This window comes from Canis aureus, chromosome 1 (assembly GCF_053574225.1).
Source record: "Canis aureus isolate CA01 chromosome 1, VMU_Caureus_v.1.0, whole genome shotgun sequence".
In the NCBI taxonomy this organism is placed as follows: domain Eukaryota; kingdom Metazoa; phylum Chordata; class Mammalia; order Carnivora; family Canidae; genus Canis; species Canis aureus.
The window spans coordinates 93,449,608-93,472,300 of record NC_135611.1 but is presented as its reverse complement, the minus strand read 5'-3'; the positions used below and the strand labels follow the sequence as shown (position 1 = coordinate 93,472,300).

The 22,693-nt window shown below is 40.5% G+C and overlaps 1 protein-coding gene across 29 annotated transcripts in view; it reads left to right on the top strand.

Moving 5' to 3' along the window:
* The window catches only part of GLIS3 (GLIS family zinc finger 3), a 548,443-nt gene that overhangs the window by 35,690 nt on the left and 490,060 nt on the right, over nucleotides 1-22,693 (top strand). For all 29 annotated transcript variants that reach the window (XR_013385993.1, XR_013386010.1, XR_013386000.1 and 26 more), the window contains one exon: nucleotides 10,442-10,610. The gene's annotated coding sequence lies outside the window, so the exon portion shown is untranslated. The remainder of the gene's footprint in view (nucleotides 1-10,441; nucleotides 10,611-22,693) is intronic.

Genomic DNA, 22,693 nt, shown 5'->3' with positions numbered 1-22,693 from the left:
TGCTCTGAATAGAGGCCTTACTGTATAGGTTTGTTTATGTGAATGCCAGCCAGATGTCACCCAGCCACAGATGTATACATGCGCACATCATGTGCACATATACACACACCCATGCCCTCCCTCTGAGAGCATTTCTAGAGTGTTCACGTGTATGATAATACATTATGGCCACATGAATGTTCTGCAGAGACTGCAACATTTTTTATCTCAGTAGGTAGATTGTAAGAACTCTGAAGGCAAAGGTTTTTGTCTTTTGGTCACTAATATATCCTCAGCACCTAGAAAAGTGCTGGCACATAGTAGGTGCCTCAAAAATATTTACTGAATTAAATTCACAACAGCAACTGCAGTAACACCACCAACAACACGTGCGCTAACAAAGTGGAGAATTTCTGTAGACAGTGAGCCCTTCACCTTGGGGACGTACTTAGCACACTGCTCAGTACATAACCCTGATTTTTATTATTTTTTAAAAATATTTATTTATTAGAGAGAGAGTGAGAGCAAGAGAGCACAGAGGGAGAAGCAGACTCACTGCTGAGCAGGGAGCCTGATGTGGGGCTCAATTGCAGGACCCTGGGATCATGATCTGAGCCGTAGGCAGACGGTTAACCAACTGTGCCACTTGGGTGCCCCCAGAATCCTGAATTACTGAGTGAATGGATGGACTTTTGTATTAGTCTAGATTTTTTTTAATTACAAAAGCAATATTTGCCCATGGTAAACACATACACTAAAAAAGGGTATACAACTAAATGTGGAACTCCTTGTCACTATGACTTTCCAGCAGCAACTAGTATTAATAGTTTATATTAATCCAGAAATTTTCTTTGTGTGTATGTGAGGACATCAACGTATATGCACACACGTAGGAACATACTCTATGTTGTTCTGCCCTTGGTTTTCTTGACTTAGACATTGGTCCTTATCAGATCATATATATGGACCTCACTTTTTTTCAACAAAGGCATAATATCCATACTCTCCTATCATATAGATGTAACATAACTTATTTGATCATCCTGCAATGGTAGAAAATTTCATTGTTCTGAGTTACTTGCCATTTAAAAAAACGTAGTAGTGAATGTCTTTTTTTCATGCTTCAGGGGAGCCATTGACATAGCCTCAATGATAATGGTGCCTCTGAACCTGACAATGTACAGCATGGTGCCCCTGATCCTTACACTTAGTTCTTTGCATGCATGTCCAAGTATTTCTGTAGGATAAATTCCTAGAAGGACAAGTGCTGGATCAAAGGCTGTGCTTAATGTAAATTTTGATATCCTGTTCCCAATATGTTGAATGATGTTAACATGAATCAATTGATGACATACTTGAAGGGGTCTATATTATATATCTTCAGAAAAAATCTATCTATATATATATACACACACACACATACATATTTCTGGTTCTGTGTATGTATCCATTTATACACACGTATATGTGAATACATGTATATATGTGTGTATGTTTATACACAATATACACGGATGGAGAGATTTATTATAAGGAATTTGCTTACATGATTGTGGATGGTGAAAATTCCCAGTGCTTATAGTGGTCAAGCTAAAGACCCAGGAGAGCTGATGCTATATTTGGAGTTTGAGTCCAAAGGCCTGACAACTAGAGAACCAGAGGTATGAGTTCTAGTCCATGTCTGAGTCTGAAGGCAGGAGCTATATGTCCCAGCTTGTAGAAAGTCTGGCAGAGAAAGCAAACTCTCTTACTTTAGCCTTTTGTTCTATTCAGGCCTTCAGCAGGTTGGATGGTGCCTACCCACATTGAGAAGGGCAATCTGCTTTACTCAGTCTAGTAGTTTCAATGGTAATCTCATCCAGAAGCATACAGACATACTCAGAATAACATTTTAATCAAACATCTGAATACCCTGTGGTCCAATCTAGTTGACACATAAAACTAACCAGGATTGTTCCCTAAAGATTAAAAATGAGAAACAAATGCTATTCTATTTCTAAATGCAACTTGAGACTAAAATATGACTTTTATTTCTGTCTAATTTGCATAAGTAAATGCACTAATACTCAATGGTTCATACACATTGAATTTTGTTTTTAGATTTTTATTCTTTGGGAACCATAAGACTTAATGCCAGTGAATATATTCCACCTTTTAAGGCCCTCATTAATATGTTATAATAATGCCAACTGTAGCTACTGGCATAATGCTCTCCCATGAAAGTCCAATTTAACCTTCCTTTTACATATGTAATCTTGAAAACATCAGTGGGCATTTTACATCCAAAGGGCTTTGGCATCAAACCTTTAGAGATTTTCTTACTGATGTTTCTGAGCTTTTAGTTCATCAGCAAATTCCAAATTTATCCTTGATGATTTTTATTGCTGTAATAGTCATTCAATTTCATTTATAAATGAAACAAGTGGCCTTTGATCATATACTCTTTGCAAAGCCTGATGCACTCTGTTGAATCTGCCGTGTTCCCTTTGTATTATAAAAGCAGTAGCTGCACTAGAGACAGCTTGACCTTACCGTGAGAAATAGCATTTTATCATGAAACTTGGCAGAGCCTTCAATTTCCTCCCATTTAATATCTGTCAGTCATTCCCATTGTCCAGGAAACATTCTCTCCACTCTCCATGTGAAAGTTGTTATCTCTGGTGGCAGATACAACTTGTCGGGGGCCAGATCATCCTCATCCCAAAGCTCAATCATGTTACATTGCTAGATCCCTGTGGAAAACCAGTCATGTTCTTTAAAGTGTGGCTGGAAAGTTAATGATGCAGTAGAAAGACACTAGATTCCTGCCCATTAGTTACTGCCCACTCCCCCTAAATTGTATGCCATTCTTTCTGAGCCTGCTGCTAGGCCCAGTGGGCATAAAATAGAGGCTGTAATGAAGGGAAGAGGTCTTGTTTATCATATCAGCGTTGAGCTGTAAGGATGTTAGGTTTTGTCTAATTATAACCCTTCATCATAGGGATCCCTGGGTGGCGCAGCGGTTTGGCGCCTGCCTTTGGCCCAGGGCGCGATCCTGGAGACCCGGGATCGAATCCCACGTCGGGCTCCCGGTGCATGGAGCCTGCTTCTCCCTCTGCCTGTGTCTCTGCCTCTCTGTCTCTCTCTCACTGTGTGCCTATCATAAATAAATAAAAATTAAAAAAATGTTTAAAAAAAAAATAACCCTTCATCATAAAGACAAGAAAACAGGCCCAAAGAGGGGAACTGAGTTGGCCAAGACCACCCAGCTCATTAGTATCAGAGCTGGGACTGGAAAGTATACTTATGTTTTTAAACTAATGTAACTGAGGTATAATTTGCATGCCATAAAATGCATGGAACTGAAGTACCAGCTCATGCATGTTTTTTTTTTAATTTGAGAGAGAGAGTGAGGGAGAGAGAGCACAGGCCAGGGGAGAAGCAGAGTGAAAAGCAGACTCCCCCCACTAAGCAGGGAGCTATGGCTCCATCCCAGGACCCTGGGATCACGAGCTGAGCCAAAGGCAGACACTTACTGGCTGAACCACCCAGGCGCCCCCAGCTGATGTGTTTCGACAAATGTATGTATCTATGTAACCATAGCCAACACACCAATCAAGATACAGAACATTTCATTGCCCTTAGGAATTTCCCAATACTCCTTTCTTTAAAAGTAAGTTTTTGATTCCTGATCTAGTGTTTTGCTGCCACTGACGCCTTTATCTCCTCATCATCTGAGGAAAAGAGCCCAGGGCTGGAAATAGAGTATATAGGTTCTAATTCTAGTTCTTCCTCAATTAACTGTATGATATTAGGCAAACAGTTTTACTGAGTCAATGTCTCTAGCTCTTTCACTGAGTCAATATCTCTCGTTAGGATAGGGTACACATGGAGGGTCAGATTATAAAGGTGGTGGTAAGGCTTATTTTTGGTTCTTCCTACCCTTCTATTCTGAGAACCTTCTTACAGTTCCTGGGCTATAAAGTATCATTAGTTCTGTCTAGCTCCCACTTGATTCTGTACTTGGTTTTGAGCTAGCCTAGGTACTGTTACAAAGTATCAAGGTATTAATAACTTTGCTCTTGGAAGAGCTTGTATTTGATACTTGTAGTGACATCTGTAGTTTATTAGAATCTATACTGTATCAGGCATTAGTATTCTAGGTACATTGCCTAAATAGATGCTGCCTAATGTGAGCCCTGTAAAATTCTTGGGTTTTTCCTAAGGCCCATCTAAGACTCAAGGAGGTTAAGTATCTGATCCATGATCTTATGGCCGATAAGTAGCAGAGTTTTTATTGGGACTCAGATCTGCCCAACTCCAAAGTCGGGCCACTTTCCCCTCTGCTCCTTTGCTTCCAAGAACTCTTGGAGATGACAGTGCCTTTGCCCAAAGGAATGACTTTTTCGGTGGAATTGTAGCCTGTCTTGCTGGAGGGAGAATGACATCTGACCAGAGAGATCATGGACAACTTCTGCATCATCCCAGTGCCTGCCAGTGAAATTGTTCTGGTTCCAGGATCACAGTGAGAGAGGCCTGAGAAAACCCTGTGAATGGTGCATTGCTTTGCATGAATGCCACTGACTTAACTGTGTAGGGCAACTCTGTGCATTGGGATTTTGGCTTCAATGAGATGGGGCAGATGGGTTCTCGAGGGCAGGCAGTTATTATAGGCAATATTGACTATAAAAAGTAAGATTCCAGGCCAGAGTGTACAGCTATGTGTTAAATACAGCAAAAGGGAAAGGAACCATTACCTACTCATTCAGTAAAGTGACTCTGGCTAGGAACCTCAGGCCCACGAATAGGGTGTACTCTCATTCTTCCCACAGCATAAAGAGAGGTGTCCTGGTTGAAGGGTATTAACTGAATCTTATTCACAAAGAAAATGCTTAGGAAGTTTGGCATTTCAACTGAGGCCCTTGATTTCATTCATATACATTTGCTTGTCATTGTCTGACCTGTGAGTTTAGCAGAATACTCTTTTGGAAAGTGCTCTTAGCCAGTCCGTTTTCCTGAAGTGGCACAGTTGAGACTGTGAGAAATAAAAAAGACTCAACAGCTACAGGCGCCAAACTAAGGACAGCACATATAATTCAGAACATACTTCTCGTGCAGGAGGTAAGCAGGCTCCAGGAGAAACAGTTGAGTACTATTCTGCTGTGATGTTTAGGGGAAGGGTCTAGGTCTGTGTCAGGAACCTCCTAGACTCCATCCTACCCCAAATTAAGATGCGTTTTGGTAACTTCTTGATGTTGTAGAATCTTAGGTGAGGAATCAGAATGTAGTCCCCAGTTTTGCTGGTAACATACACACAGATAATCATGCTGCCCTTGGGCCAATACCCAGAGACAGTTCTGGAAATGCCTTAGTTCTTTCTGAGCGGGGCTGAGTCCAGAGAGAAACCCTGGCCCCTGAACTTTGGAACGCTGAGGCTCAGTTAGCTTTGGTGCCAGTGAACTCTCACACCTCCTCCTCATCTTTTAAAGAAGGCTGCCTGAGGTCAGAGGCCTGAGACTTCACAAAAGCAGATCAGATAGCAAGCAGTTTCATGTGCATTAAGACAGTGGAGGCTTTGAGGGGTTGCTTGGCTACAGAAGTCTGCACCCAACCTGTGGTTTTACCTGATTGGTGGGGCACAGAAGTCTGGTCACCTTTGCCTCAACAGTATTAACCTTTAATGGCATAGGGATGTCAGAACAGGATGCTTCTCAGAGTTGGAGGAAACAGAGAGGTTGGGGCAAGTTGTGTTTGTTCATTCAGGGATCAAAGATAAAACCAAGTCTTGGTGGCCACCATACTCAGGCTGACATAACTTTCCAAAGAGCTAACTAACCTCCTGATTGAACTGGTGAAGCAACAAACCATTAAGGACTGGAGCTCTTAAGGAGTGCAGGGACCCCATATTTCAGCTCGAAGGGTTGTTACTTACACCTGCTAAATGTATAAAAAACAGAACTTGTTTTGTGTATCATGTGATATGTTCACAAAATCTAAGATTCACCAAAGAGGATTCACTTTTGACCAGTGCTTGAGAACATTAATTTATGGCCACAATTTATTCTTTCGACCATTCCACCTGAATGTTATTTTCCAGAGTCTCTTGGCATGAAGGCACCAAGGTAAGCTGAATGCCCAACACCACACCTAGCCCTTCAGGCCTGCCTTGGGCCTGGTCATCTCCCCTCTGGGTGCCTCTATCCTGATAATTTCCATATCCATTAAAGCCTGTGAGTGGTCTCCCTACACAGAGACAGCTCAACCCAGGACAGAATTCACTTTAATGGTCATCTATAAGTGGAACAGGCTACTTGGTTACCATCTGTGCTCTTTAGTACTGAGCTTGAGGAAAGGTTCTTGGGTTTACCTAGAATATGCCCCACCATCCCTCAGCCACTCATATTCCCATGCTCTCACAGGACGTAAAGGACTCGTGGTGAATTGTGAACTATTTTTAATTTGGAGATTGGTGACCAAGGGATTTCACACAAAGAGCCCAGTATAAGTTTACTAGTCACAGGCAAACCTCAGGTTTTCCCCTTGTTCCTGAGCCATATCCCTGCATGACCTTGAGAAAATCAGTCAGCCACCCCAAAGAGGGCACTTCTGGGTGTTGCCTGAGCTTTACTGATGTTAGCAAAGCTCAATACAATGGCTGCATTTTTTATTTAAAGGAGGAATAGGGTGAAGTGAGACAAGCTTCTTTTATAACTACAAAGATCTCCTGTAGTTGTGAATCTGACTTCATGGACACGATAGTTCAAACTTACACTGAACACTTAACTTTATGAAAAGGAGGATATTTTACAAAATGGTCTCATTTATTTTTTAATCAAGAACAGCTATTAACCCTATGAGGATTAAATCAAACTTCTTAGATCCAAAACATAACTCAAGTAGAAGCAGTATAATTTTAATTTCTTGTCCAGATTCAGAATCCTGACTTTTTTTTTTTTAAAGCAAACTGTGCATTCATTTTCTCTGAAAATGACAACTCTGTGCTCCAGATTTCTAGCTCTGAGATAAAAATGGATTCTTTGAAGAGGCTCAGAAACTAATTTTAAAAACCTAAGGCTCATCAATAAATGACAGAAGTCCTTTGGCTACCACTTTCTGCTCCCTAGTTCAAGGAACCATAATATTTTGTTCAAAACAAAATCTTTCATTATCCTTTGATGTCCATCATTAGGCAACCCAGATTACATACTTTTTGCTCTTTTCGCCTGTGAAAACTATACTGATTCTGACCAATTAAGTGGAAAGTTCAAAATCTGAATAATAAAGAATTCTCAGAGTTTCTTAGAGAAATGTATTTTTGTGTTTTTAAATGTGTATCTTAATACTTATATTAAGCACTCAAACACTAAACAATATTTTCGGAGATATGTAAGTGATTTCTCCTCACTCCCTTTCCCCCATCTTGATTTATATTTTGTTAGTTTTTACTTTTGAAATTTAAAAAGTACTGAACAGTATGAAGAATAGTAAACAACTTATATACCCACTGTCCAATAGTATTTTATTATGTTTGCTTTTGGTCTTTTTTTAAAAATTAAAATGTAAAACATTTCAGGTAAAATCGAAGTCCTTTTTGTTCCTTATTCTGTTTTGTCCCATTCCAAAGACAGTTGAGTTTAAGGTGCATTCTTAAAATATATTTCAATACTTTTAATGTGCATTCTTACATATCAAAGGACAGTATGTACTAGCATATGTGTGCGTTTTAAATGTATACGAGGGACATTTTACCCCATGTCTTTCTTTGAATATATCATATTGCATAGGTTACTTTTCTCAATCAACATTGACTTACCTGCGAAGATCTGTTAGTGAATGAGTCTTATTTATTTATGGTATATGACTTATTTGGAATTACTTGTACCATTTTAGTTTGTTTCTGTTTGCTTTTGTTTTTCGATTTTGTTTGCTACCCTCCCATCTGCCTTCAATGGAGTGCTCAAATTTTCTCTCTTTCCCCTTCTCTCCTACTTTGAAAGTTAACACATTCTATTTCTAGCCCCTTAGTACGTACCTTTAACAATATTGTTACACACAACTCATGGTATTGTAAAATAAATATATATTTTTAAAAAGATTTATTTATTTATTTATTTATTTATTTATTTATTTATTTATTCATGAGAGACACAGAGAGAGGCAGAGACACAGGCAGAGGGAGAAGCAGGCTCCCCGCGGGGAGCCCAATGTGGGACATGATCACAGGACCCCAGGATCACGACCCGGGACGAAAGCCGACGCTCAACTGTTGAGCCTCCCATGTGTCCCTTAAAATAAATATTAAAGTTAATTTCTGTTCTTCTAAACAGATGAGAAATTTAGCCTCGTTTTTTTCCTGTTGCAAAGAATGCTCTTTAACCTCCCGTATTACTATTGTCTGGAGTTTTAGTTCTACCTTGTTCTTAAAGAATGGTTGTAATTGTTAGTTAGCATATTCTATACCAGTTTTCTTTTTCTTTTCTTACCATTGCTCTCAAATGTCATCTTTCATTCTGACTTCCTGTTCTTTCTTGCTGGAGTCTATCTTGCATGTTGGGTTTGGGACATATAAAAAATGTACTTATATTACTTTCACTCCTACAGGATTACTTATCTGTAGGTAGGATTCTGTTGTGTCAGTTTTCTCCCTTAAACAACTGTGAGGATGGAATTTTTCTCTTTTGGCATCTGTTGCTTCTGCAGCTAGTCTGCAGCCAGGCTGAATGTGGGGGTTTTCAATTTAAGATAATCTGCCTTCTTGGTTTGATTTGCAGATTTTCTTTTAATATTCTGTAGTTTCGCTATAGTGTGTTTGAAATTGTTCTTATTTATCATGCTCATGACTTTTTACTTATTTAATTCTTTTGATTCGGTAAATTCTTATCAATTGTCTTTTGCCTTTTTTCCAGATTTCTCCATTACATTTTTCTGGAATTTCAACTAAGAATATACTGAACTGTCTCCTTTCTTTCCTCCGTGTCTCTTAGCATCTTGTTCATAATACTTTTTTTTTTAAAGAGAGAAATGAGAGAGAGCAAGAGTGGAGTGGGGAGGGCCAGAGGGAAAGGGGGGAAGAGAGAGAATCTTAAGTGGGACTGTGCTGAGTGTAGAGCCCGACATGGGGTGTGATCTCATGGCCCTGAGATCCTGACCTGATCCGAAACCAAGAGTTGGATGCTTTACTGACTGAGTCACCCATGCACCCAAACATCTTATTCTTAATTTTCTTTATTGCTCCAGGCTATGTTTGCTCTTATTTTTTAAGTTCTCATTTCACTAATCCTGTTTTCAGTTTTTTTTTTTTAAATGAGCATATTTTCATTTTTGGATTTTTACTCAGTTTTTTTTTTTTCAAATCCAGTTGTTGTTGTTTTATAAGCTCCTATTCTTAGGTTTGGGATTTGTATTTCTTTTCTTTGTGACAAGAATACTATTTTAATAATGTTTTCAGATATTTTGTTGTCCTATCCTGAAAATCTTTTACCCTGCGCTGTAGTGTGATTGGCACGGCTTCTAGGAAAGAGGTGGGAAACACCCACTATTTTCTAAAAAGATATTAATCAGCTTTTAGCATTGGGTTAAATTTTGTTCGATTTCCACAACAAGAAAGTAAGCTTGAAGTCCAGACCTCCTTTACATCTAGAGAAGTTATTCTAATCAGCTATAAGGTCTAAGTGGTAATCCAGAATCAGAAAGGAGGAAGTTATGTAGGGAGAGTGAAAGCCCCAAAGCTACCACTTTAAGGCATTGGGTAGAGGTGGGGCCAGCTATGGGACCAGCTAAATAGACATACAGCTTGTACAGCCGCACGGCACCATGCTTAGAAGGGCTCTGTACTTGGTTTAATGTTCCGCTGTTATCATCTTGAAGTTCCTAATAATTTTTGAACAAGGGGCCCTGATTCATTTTGCACTGGGCTCCAAAAATTATGTAGCTGGTCCTGGTACTAAGGGAAGTCCAGAGAGAGAGGAGGAGGAAGTAAAAGAAAAACTGACCTTTATTGACCCGAGGACACTGTGGGTAGACGAGGCAGGAGAGACAGTGAGGGAGACATATGGACTCCACTTCCTCTGTGGCCCAAGAGGAAGATACCATTTGACTTAAGAGGAACACCGGAGGTGGGATCCTTATGTCTCACACTTTGGAAGGGAAAATCAGTCCTTTACCTCTAAAACTGAGATGATAAAGCCATCTGAAGGAGACTTTAAAGTTTTTTAAATGTTCAGAGATACCACATAGTAGAACTGTGAATTTACTCTCACTGTACTCAGGTGAACAGAGAAAATGTAGTTTAAAGAAATTTTCTATCATTCAAACGTCATGAGTAGTTCCCATCCATATAGAAGTTGGAAGAAAAATCTTAATTTTAAGTTGAATCCAGTAAACTTGGTCCAGTGCAATGTGTCCCTTAAAGCTTAATATTTGTCCTTGATTTAAACCTGGCTGGTTGCTCAGATTTCCACCTATTTTCCCTTTGCTGTCCCAGGTCGTGAGTGGGTATCTGGAAGGACGTAGCAAACATGGCTGTGCAGTAGGCCTTGAAGGATGGAAACCACTTCCTGAGGATGGTGAACTGGCAAGACAGGAACCTTGGTTACTGAGATGAAGATGCTGTATCAACCCTGGATGGCCTCCTTCCTCTGAACTTATTCCAGGTGAGGGAAAAATATATTTGTTTGGTTAAATGATGATTATTTTAAATGTTCTCTTATATGCAGACACACTTAACTCCAATCATTACAGCTACTTAGGCTGATTCTAAATTTTTGCTTATGTAAGTTATGCTGCACCTAGCACACTGGTCTAAACATCTCTTCATATTAGTCTGAGAAATATTAGAACATCTTAGAAGTTAAATTACCAATTAAGAGATTCATGAACAGCATTTTATTATTTTGTGAAATATCTTGCCTAACTTGGGAAGGTATTCTTTTTGAGGATCGTCCTGGGTAGTGAACAAATGGGGTGGGAATACCCATCCTGCACGTGTGGGACACTGGCTGGAGATCCAGTGCTGGGAAATGGTTGACATAACATGAGAAATGTGGATGGAAGGCAGATGTTCCATGTCAAACTGAAACTCTATCGTTTCCTTTACTAGAATGTCTAGTGAGTCAAGGTCAATATTATAAAAGATAACCTAGTATAATAGTTGTGTGTCATGCCTGTCAGGTAGTTATTCTTAAGACTTTCATTTTAATTAAACTGTAAAGCAGTAGACCCTCCCCACCCCCCAACAAAAAGGGGAGCTACTATGCTAAGTCCATTTCCTTCTGTGATTTTAGTTCACTCTGGATTATTAGGGGATTGATTTTAGTGGATTATGTAAATCAGTAGTTTTCAAAAACAGCAAAAAAGCCTATCAGTAAACTAGATTTTTTTATTTCTCCACGTATTCTGATTCAGTTGGGCAGGGGTAAGCCCAGGAACATGCATTTTAACGGATACATAACTTTGAGAAGCACTCATCCAGATACTTTAAAGACGTTTTTTAGCAATTGGATGACTCTTACTGCCTCATTGCTCATCAGTCCTTTCAGAGATGCTGACCAAAGATGCTCATAGAGGTGCAACTGAGATTGGCAATTCTGGTCCTTCCCATCAAGTTGAATGGCATTTTGTGGCTCTGGATTTAAAGTAATGACCACACTAATGAATAATGGAGATGATATTTTAGGAATTATTTAATGTATTTTTTATTCCCCTTAAATCAAGATGCCATATGGCTCCACATCCTTTTAATCAATGAATCTCAGTGCTTCAGGGGCAAGGCAGTCACTAGCTAGAACACCAAAGTCATCGCTGAGCTTTGACTGTCAAATGAAGCTTTTTATGTATTGTGTCCCCAGGGAGAAAGTGCTATTGAAAGTTAGCTCCGTCAAGAGAGAAAAGGAATTTCTGAATTTCTAAAGCTCCTTTTATATATCATTTATTCCTAATCTTACTGGATTTTTAATAGAGAAAGAGATCTGTAAAATCTCTACTTGCCATATTTTCTTGAGATTTTCTTTGCAGTCATGTACATGATTGATTTTTATGTCTTTCATTCAGTGGATGTCAGGTTCTTCAGCAATTAAAACAAGTGAGTTGATTGTACTGTTCAGTCTTTCTGTGTTTATTTCTTGTCTCCTAGATCTCACTGGTTTGAAATATTCTTCTGTTGCTGTATTTTACCTCTTTTAAATTTTTGCAGAATGTACCCCAAAACTTAAAAAACAGAACAAAACAAACCCAACAGCATAATCTCTTATTCCTCCCTATCCCCAAATTCTTATTCCCTGGAGGCAACCACTCAACTCTGCTTTATCTTCTGCCATATTCCAGAATTACACATAACTTTGACTTTTAAATTTTAAATACTATCTATTGATATTTTATCTTGGAAAATGAGTTTGAGAAGTGGAGATAAATTGCTCTATGCAGTTTGCCACACTTAAAGTCTTTAAGGAAGGGGAAAATGTGGAACAGTGGCAAGTGATGAGGTAAGTGGGTGCTGGTTCCTCTTCTGCAGGTCAAAGCCCCAGTTGGTGGGGTGAGGGGTAGTGAGTATTAGAATTAATAAGATATACTCAAAAATACTTACTGAGCACCTACTGTTCCAGCAAAATGACATCATGAGCTTGCATTATTTTGAGAGAACCAGACAATAAATAATATATAAAATACATGTCCACTGGTAAAAAAAAAAAATGTATGGAGCAAAAAAAGTAAGGAGTTAGATGGCATGAAGAGGTGGGCTTGGGGGTGGGTTCATAATTTTTTTTTACTAGAATTATTATAGAGGGCCCTACTTAAAAGGCATTATCTCCATAAATACCTGGAGTGGGTGAGGGAACTGGCTAAGGGTGTTTTAATAAGCAGAATGAAGGAAGGGCAGAGGTAGGAGATGAGGTCAGTGAGGTAACAGTGGGACATGGCAGGAAATGGTGAGAGTAGTTTTTTTTAAGATTTATTTATTTATTTATTCATGAGAGACAGAGAGAGAGAGGCAGAGACATAGGCAGAGGGAGAAGCAGGCTCCTCACAGGGAGCCCGAATGTGGGACTCGATTCCGGATCCTGGGATCAGGGCCTGAGCCAAAGGCAGAGACGCTCAACCACTGAGCCACCCAGGCGTTCTGGTGAGAGTAGATTGTACAGGACCTTGTAAGTACTTTGGCTTTTACTCTGAGGTAGAAATTCCTGGACACTTTTGAATGGAGAAGTAACCTAATTTGACTTTGGCTTAAAGGCATCATTCTGGTTGTTGTATTGAGAATAGACTGAAGGGAAGCAAAGTGTGGAAGGAAGAGACCAGCCAGGTGACTAATGCCATGATTCATGTACAGATAAGAATTAGACCAGAGTTGGCAGTAGTGAAGAGACAGTGAGAAGTATGAATTCTGGATATATTCTGAAGGTAGAGCCAACAAGATTGCTAATGGATGAGCTTTGACAACCTAAGAGGAAGAGAAGAGACAAGGAATTCTGGCCTGAGGAACCAGAAGGAGAAATGCTACCTGGTGTGTTGAGGAAGATTGTAGAAGGGGTGGATTTTAGGTGGAAAGATCAGAATTTAGTGTGGACAGATCAGGTTGGAGATGCCTGTTGGTTAACCAGATGACACTGTGGACTAGCACTTGGTTATTGAAATCTAGAATATGTGGGAGAGGTTGAGACTTACAGCGAAATTTGGAATCGTTAGCAGATTTAAAGCCAGGAGACTAGATGAGGACACCGTGGGAGTGAATTTAAGGGAGAACTGAAGAAGAGGCCTAAGGACTGAGCCCTGGGTTACTTTACATTTAGAAATCAGGGGAGGAATCAGGGAAGAGTTGATAATGAAGTTAGAAGAAGACCAGGATTTTTAGGAGCCCAAGTAAAGAAGGTAATTCAGGGAGCAAACAGTCAACTCTCCAATCCTGCTAATGTGGGAAATAGGATGAGCACTGAGAATTGGCCTCTAGGTTGGGCAATATGGAGGTCATCAGAGAACTTGAGAAGAGTAGTTTCAGTGGAATGGTGGTGGGGAGGAAGAACAGTAACCATGGAGGAAATCATACTGGTACAGAATATATAGCACGTGCCTATGGGGTCAGAGAAACCAACTGGGAAAATCTGTCCCCTCATAGGAAACACAGAAATGCTCAGGGAACTAATGGACCAGAAAATACAAAAGATCGCAAAGCAAGATTTGCAGCCAGAGGATGCCTTGAGGACAATAGACTCTAGCTGTGAGTGTTAGCACAATTCCAAGAGAATCAGGTAGGATCAGGTACCTACAGTGATCAGCAGGTTCAGGGGTCCAGGGGGTAGATCAGCCCAGTGTCTTCATGAACAATGACAACGGTATGGAGGTTACTACATGGGCCATCATTACATTCCTGTTCTACTGCCACTACAAGTACACAGAAGCTTACCCCCAGGCTTAGGAGCCATATCAGTAAGGAAAATGGGGAAGGAGGATATATTCTGAAAGATGGAGCATTTCTCTCAAAGACACAGGGGTGAGCTAAGACAATAAGAGAGTGTTTCAAAGTGGAATTAGCTAAGTTATATTTAATTGTTATGTTGAACTCTTCCCCCACCCCCCTAACTTCTATCTGTTGGCAGACTCAAAACTCAGAAAATGTCAGTTGTGTGAGCTAAAGGAAAGTGATATACTTTTTTCTCATTTGATTTGTAGTTAATAAGCTTCTACTTGGGTATAGACATTTTGGGTTATTTATGGATTTAAAACTACATGTTATTTCTGTTCCCCTGTAGTAATTAAAAGTTGTCCATATAAGAAAATATGGAAAAGTATGAAGAAGTCTGGAAAAAGAGAGAATAGATCCAGAAATCCCAGGGAAATAATAACCTCACACTAGATCAAGTCATGGAGATCTTGTGAATTCACCACTGAGCAAGAAGCAAAGCCATTTGTCACTGGCATGTATTAAATCTTGATGTCTGCTCAATCTTTGTGTCAATGTCAATGTGAGAAGTCTCCAGTCTACCACCAAAAATATGCTGTGCTGTGCTTTTCTTTCTGCCTGCCTTCCTTCTCTCTCTCTCTCTCTCTCTCTCTTTAAACAAAACTTGTTGTGGAACTTTCAGCATCCCGTGTGGGCAGACAAGGGCAATGGGAAGCTTTCTGCTTGAATTTAAGGTACCAGTGCCTGAGGTAGTGGGTCATTCAGAACCACCTTGGGCCACATTTCCATCTCTACCAAGAGCCCAGCATCTCAGAATGTTCCACCTTAGAATTGGAGCTGTTTCATGTCAGGTGACATGTGGATTTGAACAAATCTGTTACCACTGCTTTCCTCTAAAATTCAGCTCTTGAAGGTTGCTGTAAGGATCAGTGATAATGTATTTAGAGTAGCACCCATGTCTAGATGCTGAAGAACTGCTGTTATTAACAGAAACAGTGAGAATAGCATTCATCTAAGCCAGTAGTTTTCACAGATTTTCTGAAAAGTCCATGATTAAAAAAGGGAAATTTAATTTAGACCAGTGGTTTCAAACCTGGCTATGCTCAGAATATTCTCTGAGGCTTGTTAAAAACGCATACCCTGGTGTCACTGCTAAACATTCTGATTCACTAACTCAGGAGTGGGAAGTGGGCACCTGCAGTTTAACAGGTTCCACAGGTGATACTGTTGCACAAACCAGTGCTTCTCAGGCCTGGCTGTGTATTAAAATAGGAAAACAACTGGGGAGCTATGAATGTTTCAGATACAGGGGCCACACTTTGGACCAACTAAATCAGAGTCTCTGGATAGGTGGGCACTAGTGTTTAAAAAACTTTCCATGGGGATGTTCATGTGCTCTTAGAAGTTTTGTACTTGGGGGGCACATGGATGGTTCAGTAGGTTAAGCAGCCAACTCTTGATTTCACCTCAGGTCAGGGTCTCAGGGTCCTGGGATCAAGCCCCATATCTTAGTGGGGAGTCTGCTTGTGAATTCTCTCTCCCTCTTCCTCTACCCCTCTCACCCCCTACTCTCTTTCTCATTAAATAAATACATAAATCTTAAAAAAAAAAAGAGGTTTTGCACTTCACTTTGTGTCAGCAGTATCTGAGCTGCTTGTCAAAAACCCCATTGCATAGGCTCTCCTGGTGCCATTCTGAGTCAGATTTCATTGGATGGAGGCCCAGGAATCTTCACCCTAGCAAATTCCACAGGCTCTTATGCATAACACTCTTAAACAGTGTTAAGGACTATAGTTCTACACCAGTAGTTCTCAAATTTGGTTGCATGTTGGAATCACAAGATAGCTTGGTCTCACCCCCCAGATATTCTGATTGAATTGGGATGAGGTTTGGTCTGCTCGTTAAAAAATATTAAAGCTCTCTTGTTGATTTGAATACCCAACAAAACTTGAGAACCAGTGGTCCCTGGATCAGTAGCATCAACATTATCTTATGGGAACTTGTAAGAAATGCAGATTCTTGGGCCTTCTCCCATACCTGCCGAATCAGAAGCTCTGGGAGTGGAGCCCAGTAATCTGTATTTAGCAGATGCTTCTGGTGATTCTGATACACACTAAGGTTGGAGAACCAGGGGACTAGACCTTGATTATTAGCACAAATCACTTAGCAAGGACTAATGGATCAGATTAGCTGGTTGACATTGTGATTTAAGGGGCCTGGCCCAAGGCTGGCTCAGTGCATACCTGTCCAGAGTACACATGTGCCTCTAGGTGCATGTGGGAGATGCAAGAGCTCTGAGGTCAGCCCTGCACACACTGGTGCTTCCTCAATTGATAAGCCATGCTCTATCGAAAGAGAGCCCAGCCCATCCAAGGCAACCCAGGGACTTTTAGCAGCCATTTCAAACTTTGATGAGAGCTACCTCAAGACACTATTTGCAGTAGATTGTTAAAATTTAGATTCCTGGGCCCTACCAACAGATGTTGCTTTGGTGGATCCAGGGTGGCCACTAGGAAACAGCATTTTACGCTGGTATCTACAATGATGCTGATGTAAATGATATGTAACCAACTGAAAAATACTGGCTTAATGGGCTATTGTCCTGAACCTTGGTGAAATCAACTTATGGAACCTTCAGATTTTAGCCCTAGTTTAGATTCAGAAGGTTTGGACTCCTCCATCAATGCACGGATAGCAAAGCCAGGTGTGAAGTCACTGGCCAAGCCCAGTGTCTGGTTCCAGAGCTCAACTTCTGATGTCCGTGAGAACCTTCTTTTGTTCCGGGACTCACCAACCCCACCATTGCATTGGAGACCGGCTTTTAAATTTCTTTCTGGTACTCTCCCCCAATCACTCCTGGGCTTAGGAAATTTTGCAGTATGAAAAATCCAGTTTGCCCCTCCTGACCCTAACTCCTCATGACTGAGGCTTGTCACAAGTGGCTGAAGGCAGCAGGTTGAAGACTCCTTCCCCAGAGAAATCCAAAATGCTGCACGTATTTGGCCTCTAGGCGGTGCCAGCCTTTTGGAAAACAAGGCTGTTTATGTAACAGATTGGCAGTTTGAGCGGCTGTGTAAATGTCATTCTTTAAAAATAAAGATGAAACTCTCTGTTAACTCAAACAGGAGCAAATTAAAAAGTAGAGTGAAACATCTACTTCGTGAATACAATTCATCCGCTGTCTCTGGTACTTCAAAACGATACCTTTTCTTCAAATGATAACTGGCATCCTCCCACTGGCTTTAGCTAGGCAGTGACAAAACAACAGACCACTTCACTCACTTCAGTGAAGAAGAAAAATCCAGTCTGTTAGGATAGGCTTCATGTGACTCATACACTCAGAGACCGGATCCTTTCTATGAAACCAAACTCAGAAGCCGAATAAGCTACTGAAATATGACTGAGCTTTGGAGTTTATTCCCTGAAATGTATTGAGGAAGTATTGTATTGAGAATCTCAATTGTTTCTAGACCCAAAAGATGATTATTTTTTCTTGTGAATCACCAGGAGGGTCCTTGAAATACCAATTTTCAACCATTTTAAGGGTACATCTATAATACATAAAGCCACCTCATTTTGAGGGCTTTGTGTCTTGTTTCCTAATGCAGAATCTCAACCTTAGCTTCAAAATGGAACCACTTAGGAAGCTTTTAAAAATCCCAAGCCTGGGTGGCTCAGTGATTGAGCACTGCCTTTGGCTCTGGTCGTGATCCCTGGGTCCTGGGATCGAGTCCTGCATTGGGCTTCCCATAGGGAGGCTGCTACTCCCTCTATCTATGTCTGCCTCTTTCTTTGTGTCTCATGAATAAATAAATAAGTACAATCTTTTAAAAAAAATCTCAAGGCTCAGGCACATACTCCAAACCAATTAAGTAAGGATCTGGAGGTAGGACCCAGTCAACAGTATTTTTCAAAAGCTTGTTAGGTGATAATGTGAAGTGACCCCTTTGGTTCCTTCACTCTCTGTACCTCTTTCCTAGAATTCAGACCCTTGTCCTTGGGGCTGGCTGCAGGGACCATTGTCCAGGACTCACACTGCTTTCTCCTGATTTGTCTCTCTCTGACTTCTGCTCATGCAGACTGATCCCCAGTGGACCCATCCTTAGTATTTTATGCCCATCATCTCAGATTTGTCTGAAATCCAATGGTGGCTACGTCTTGATCTCAAGCCTGAGGCTTCAACCATGCAGTAATTGGTGGATAGGAAAGATACCTCCTAGATTATTTAATATGTTGGTTCCAAAATACCAGCCCAGAGATGAACTCTTCTGAATAAGAATAAAATATATGCTAGACTCAACCCCCAAAAGGCCCATTAGGTAGGTCTGGAGAATGACTTAGCAAGCTGTGTTTTAATCAGCTAAACCTTCAATACCTAGGAGTAATAGAATCTCAGACGCGATATGACTTGTTCAGGGTCTCTTGGCTTGTTAGGAAAAGAGACAGGCTTAGAATTGAATGTCTTGACTTCTATGAAAAGAAGTCATGGTATGGATAAATATAATTTTTGTATTTCCAAAAAAAGAAATCCAATGAATTTTCTTTCTAACCCTTACCAGTCAGACATTAGGGAAATGGCAAAGTATTCTGGAGAGTCCTATTTGTTTTCTAGCCCCTGCTTAGGCACACATTAACTCTGAGGTTTGGGGCAAATATTTTCATCTCCCTGAGACTGTCTTCAATCTTTCAGGTAAGGTGCTGCATGTCTCATATGGTTTTGTGAAAATTGAATGATACAGTATAAAGAGCTGAGTGTAGAACCTGGCACTGAGGAAAGACTCAAAACTAGCTGCTACTGTTTCTATTATTACTGCTATTTATGTTGTTCAGCGCCTATCTGGCTTTGTGATATGAAAGAAAGAGAGCCAAAATGATTGCCCAGGAGGGATCCACCATGTTCTTTTAGTTCTGTGTTGCTGGAGACCCTCATCCAACTCAGCATGTTAGAAAAAAAAAAAAAAAAAAAAAAGACGTGCAGGCAACTGAAGTTTTGTTAGCTGTATTTTCCTGGTTATAAATGAAATACACATCATTGCAGAAAACATTTGAAATGTTCAGAATCATTGGCAAATATTGCCTTCAGTCTTTTAAACTCAAAAGTATTACTTAAACTAAAACAATTTAGTATTTTTATTTTCAAATTAATGGTGATATAAGAACTTTTCCCTGTCATTAATCATTTTGACTATATCACTTTAATAACTGCATGGTATCCAGTCATATGGCTGCATTTAATTAACCATTTTCTGATTTTTAGATAATTTATATTTTTTGATTTTTATAATAATTAACACTTTGATGAATGTCCTTATAGATAAGTCTTTTAAAAAGTTTCTGATGATTTTTTCAGCACTAAATCCTACAATGAGAATTTTTGGTTAAAGGATTTATGCTTTAAAGATAGAGAACAAACCGAGGATGGGTGGGCAATGGGCTAGATGGATGATGGTCATTAATAAGGAGGGCACTTGTGATGAGCACTGGGTGTTCAATGGAAGTGATGAACCACTGAATTCTACTCCTGGAACCAATATTGTACTGCTTGCTAACTAACTAGAATTTAAATAAAAAATTTGAAAAGAAAAGAAAAGATTTTTGCTAAGTAATTGCGAGATCATTTTTTGGGAAATTGTACCAATTTGTGCCCTGGAAGCCAGTGGCACTACCAACTTTGAGTATTTTTCTTTTCTAATTTCAGAGGTAAAAAAAAACTCATTTTAGTGCATTTGAAGATATTTACTAGTAATGCTGGATTTTTACATAGATATTAACCATTTATAGTTCGTCCCCTGAGAATTATCTGTTAACTTGGTCTGTTTTTCTCTGGGAATTTAATGTATTCCTGATCTGTTTATACAAGTATTTCTATATATAGTTGACAGATAATTTTGTAGACCTTTTTTCACAGATCTTTTAACAAATATATAGTGCAATTTGTATGTTCATCTATCTACTATCATAAGGGCTCACTCACTAAAGGAAATAATGCACACATTGTAAAGGACTTGGGATATTAACTTTGATTAGCTAGAGCTCCACGTTTCCCTTAAGTGGTAGCTTGGTGTAATGGCACATGGACCTGGGTCCAAATCCTGGCTTTGCCACTTACAGGTTTTGTGGTCTTGGTTTTCCCATCTAATCTTTCTGAGCCTCATTTTCCTCTTCCATAAAATGGAAGTTATTATATCTAGTTTGCAGGGTATGTGTGAACATTCAGAGCGGTGGTGCTTCTATAAACACCCTACTGCACATGTCACAGTTAGGCACCAGTAGTGGAAGCAATGATACCAAGGTATTGAGGGCCCTGACCTAGGACTGACACTCTGAGTATTGGTGGCCTGGTGTGGCATGGTGGCTTTGGCTCTGTGGAGCCTTGCCAGTTGCACCAGCAGTAGGGGGCTAGTGGATAACCTTGGCCACAGGGATCTCTGAAGGATACGGGGCCAAAGAGGAGGAAAGCCATGCATGCTACACGTCAATGAAAAGTACTTATTTTGAATTGAGATGATATACTGTTTGGAGGCTCCCAAAATTAGAGCAGGGAGGGGATTTTGCAGGGGGCTAAAGCCAGAGAAGTATTGTTTTCTATTCCTGTTATGACCCCACTTTGATGTCCTGCTGTGGTCTATTGATAACAAACAGATGGGGAAGTGGAGCAATGACTTGTTCAAGATCACATGGCCCATGACTTTCAGACACAGGCCTCCTGACTCACCAATTACTGCTCTTCTACATCTTGTCACCAGGGAAATTTTTCTGAGTCAGCAGATTTTTACATTAGATGTTCACAGTACTGTATTAACTCCTTGGATTTCTTGGAACTAGATACAGACATCAAGGACAGGATGAGGGAAGGATCAGTCAGTCACCTCACCATGTACCCTTACATCTGGTTCAGCGGGGGAAGGGAACTTAGGGCATTTCATCCACAGACAAGGGACCCAGGGAAAGCTTTCATGGCTCCTTCTAGGATAGGTCTAAAGAGATCATGATGTTTCTACGGTCCTGCAGGGTAGATGCCACACACAGGCTGGGTCAACACCATCCCCCAGCCAGTGGGGTACCAGCTGGGGGATGGTGCCATTGGGCCCTAGAATCATTGCATTCTGGCTCTTTGCTCTCCACACCCAAAGGCTTTGTAGATACAGGAAGCACGTGAAGTTGAGGGGACTCTTCAGAGAATTTGAGCAAAAACCTTTTGCTGAGTAGTATTGCCGGTTATTTTTATTTGCTAAATCTGGCAACCCAACGAGCAATTAAGGATTTGCTTTAACTGAATCATTTTGTTTAGCTGCCTACATTAAATTGATCCAATTCACAGGTTAGGGCTTCATTTCACTTTGTGTTATAGACTTTAATCATTGTTGTCATCATCGAGGTATTCCTTATACTTCTCATTTGTTTTAATTATGGCACTGAGATATTCAATAAAAATAGGTGGAGAGGGGTTTTTATTCTGAGAGCTATTCTCATTTTAGTTGGGGGTTGAAGGGAGCAGGCATAACTGCCCACGGCTGGCCAGGCTTTGGAAGGTCAGAAGTAGAAAAGGTCTGTGGACACCCGGTCCCTTAAACAGATGCCTTCTGTAGTGTCTTTGTACATAGGAAGGAATGCCACCTCTTGCAGAGGTGGTGGTATAAATGAGGGAGTAGGGGAATGAAAGGAGAGAGTGGGCAGGGCAGTGTGGGGACAGCATGCCGTGCCTGACCCATAGCTTACTGGGCCAGGCCAGGCTGTTTGGTGTTCACCAGGGTAACCTGTTGCCAGGAGGACGACAGTAACTTCCCCATGACAACCCTGGAGCAAGGTCCCTGGCATTGTAAACAGGGCCATGAAAGTCCGGCCCTCCAGTAGGCCTGCTGCTTAATGAGCATGCATTTGCACTGCATTCATTTCTGAAAAGGTGGAGGGGGCAGAGGGCTCTCACCAGCTTCCCAGCCTCTCCAGCCATCAGCTCCTTGACAACCCCACCTTTCCTGTCCATCTGGATACCCCAGAGCTGCCTGTTCTTATACTTGCTTGTTTTGAGCTGGTTCTGTGCTTGCTTGCTTGCTTTCTCTTTCTTTCCTCTTTTTTCTTTTCTTTTCTTAATTTGTAGAAGGTATGAATATTGTATTCAGAAGGCTCTTTTAGAAATAGAAGATTTAGAGCCTTCCTGGGACTTACCCTATACAGTCTTTAACTGTCTACCTGAATCACCTATAAAAGAATCAGTGCCCATTTCCCAAATTTTTAACTGAACCTGTATGAGATCACATTGTGAAGTTACACATTCAAAACCCCTGAATTATGAGTCATCCTAATGCTTGCCACAGGAAGAAATCACTTTTGTTTCTAACTGTT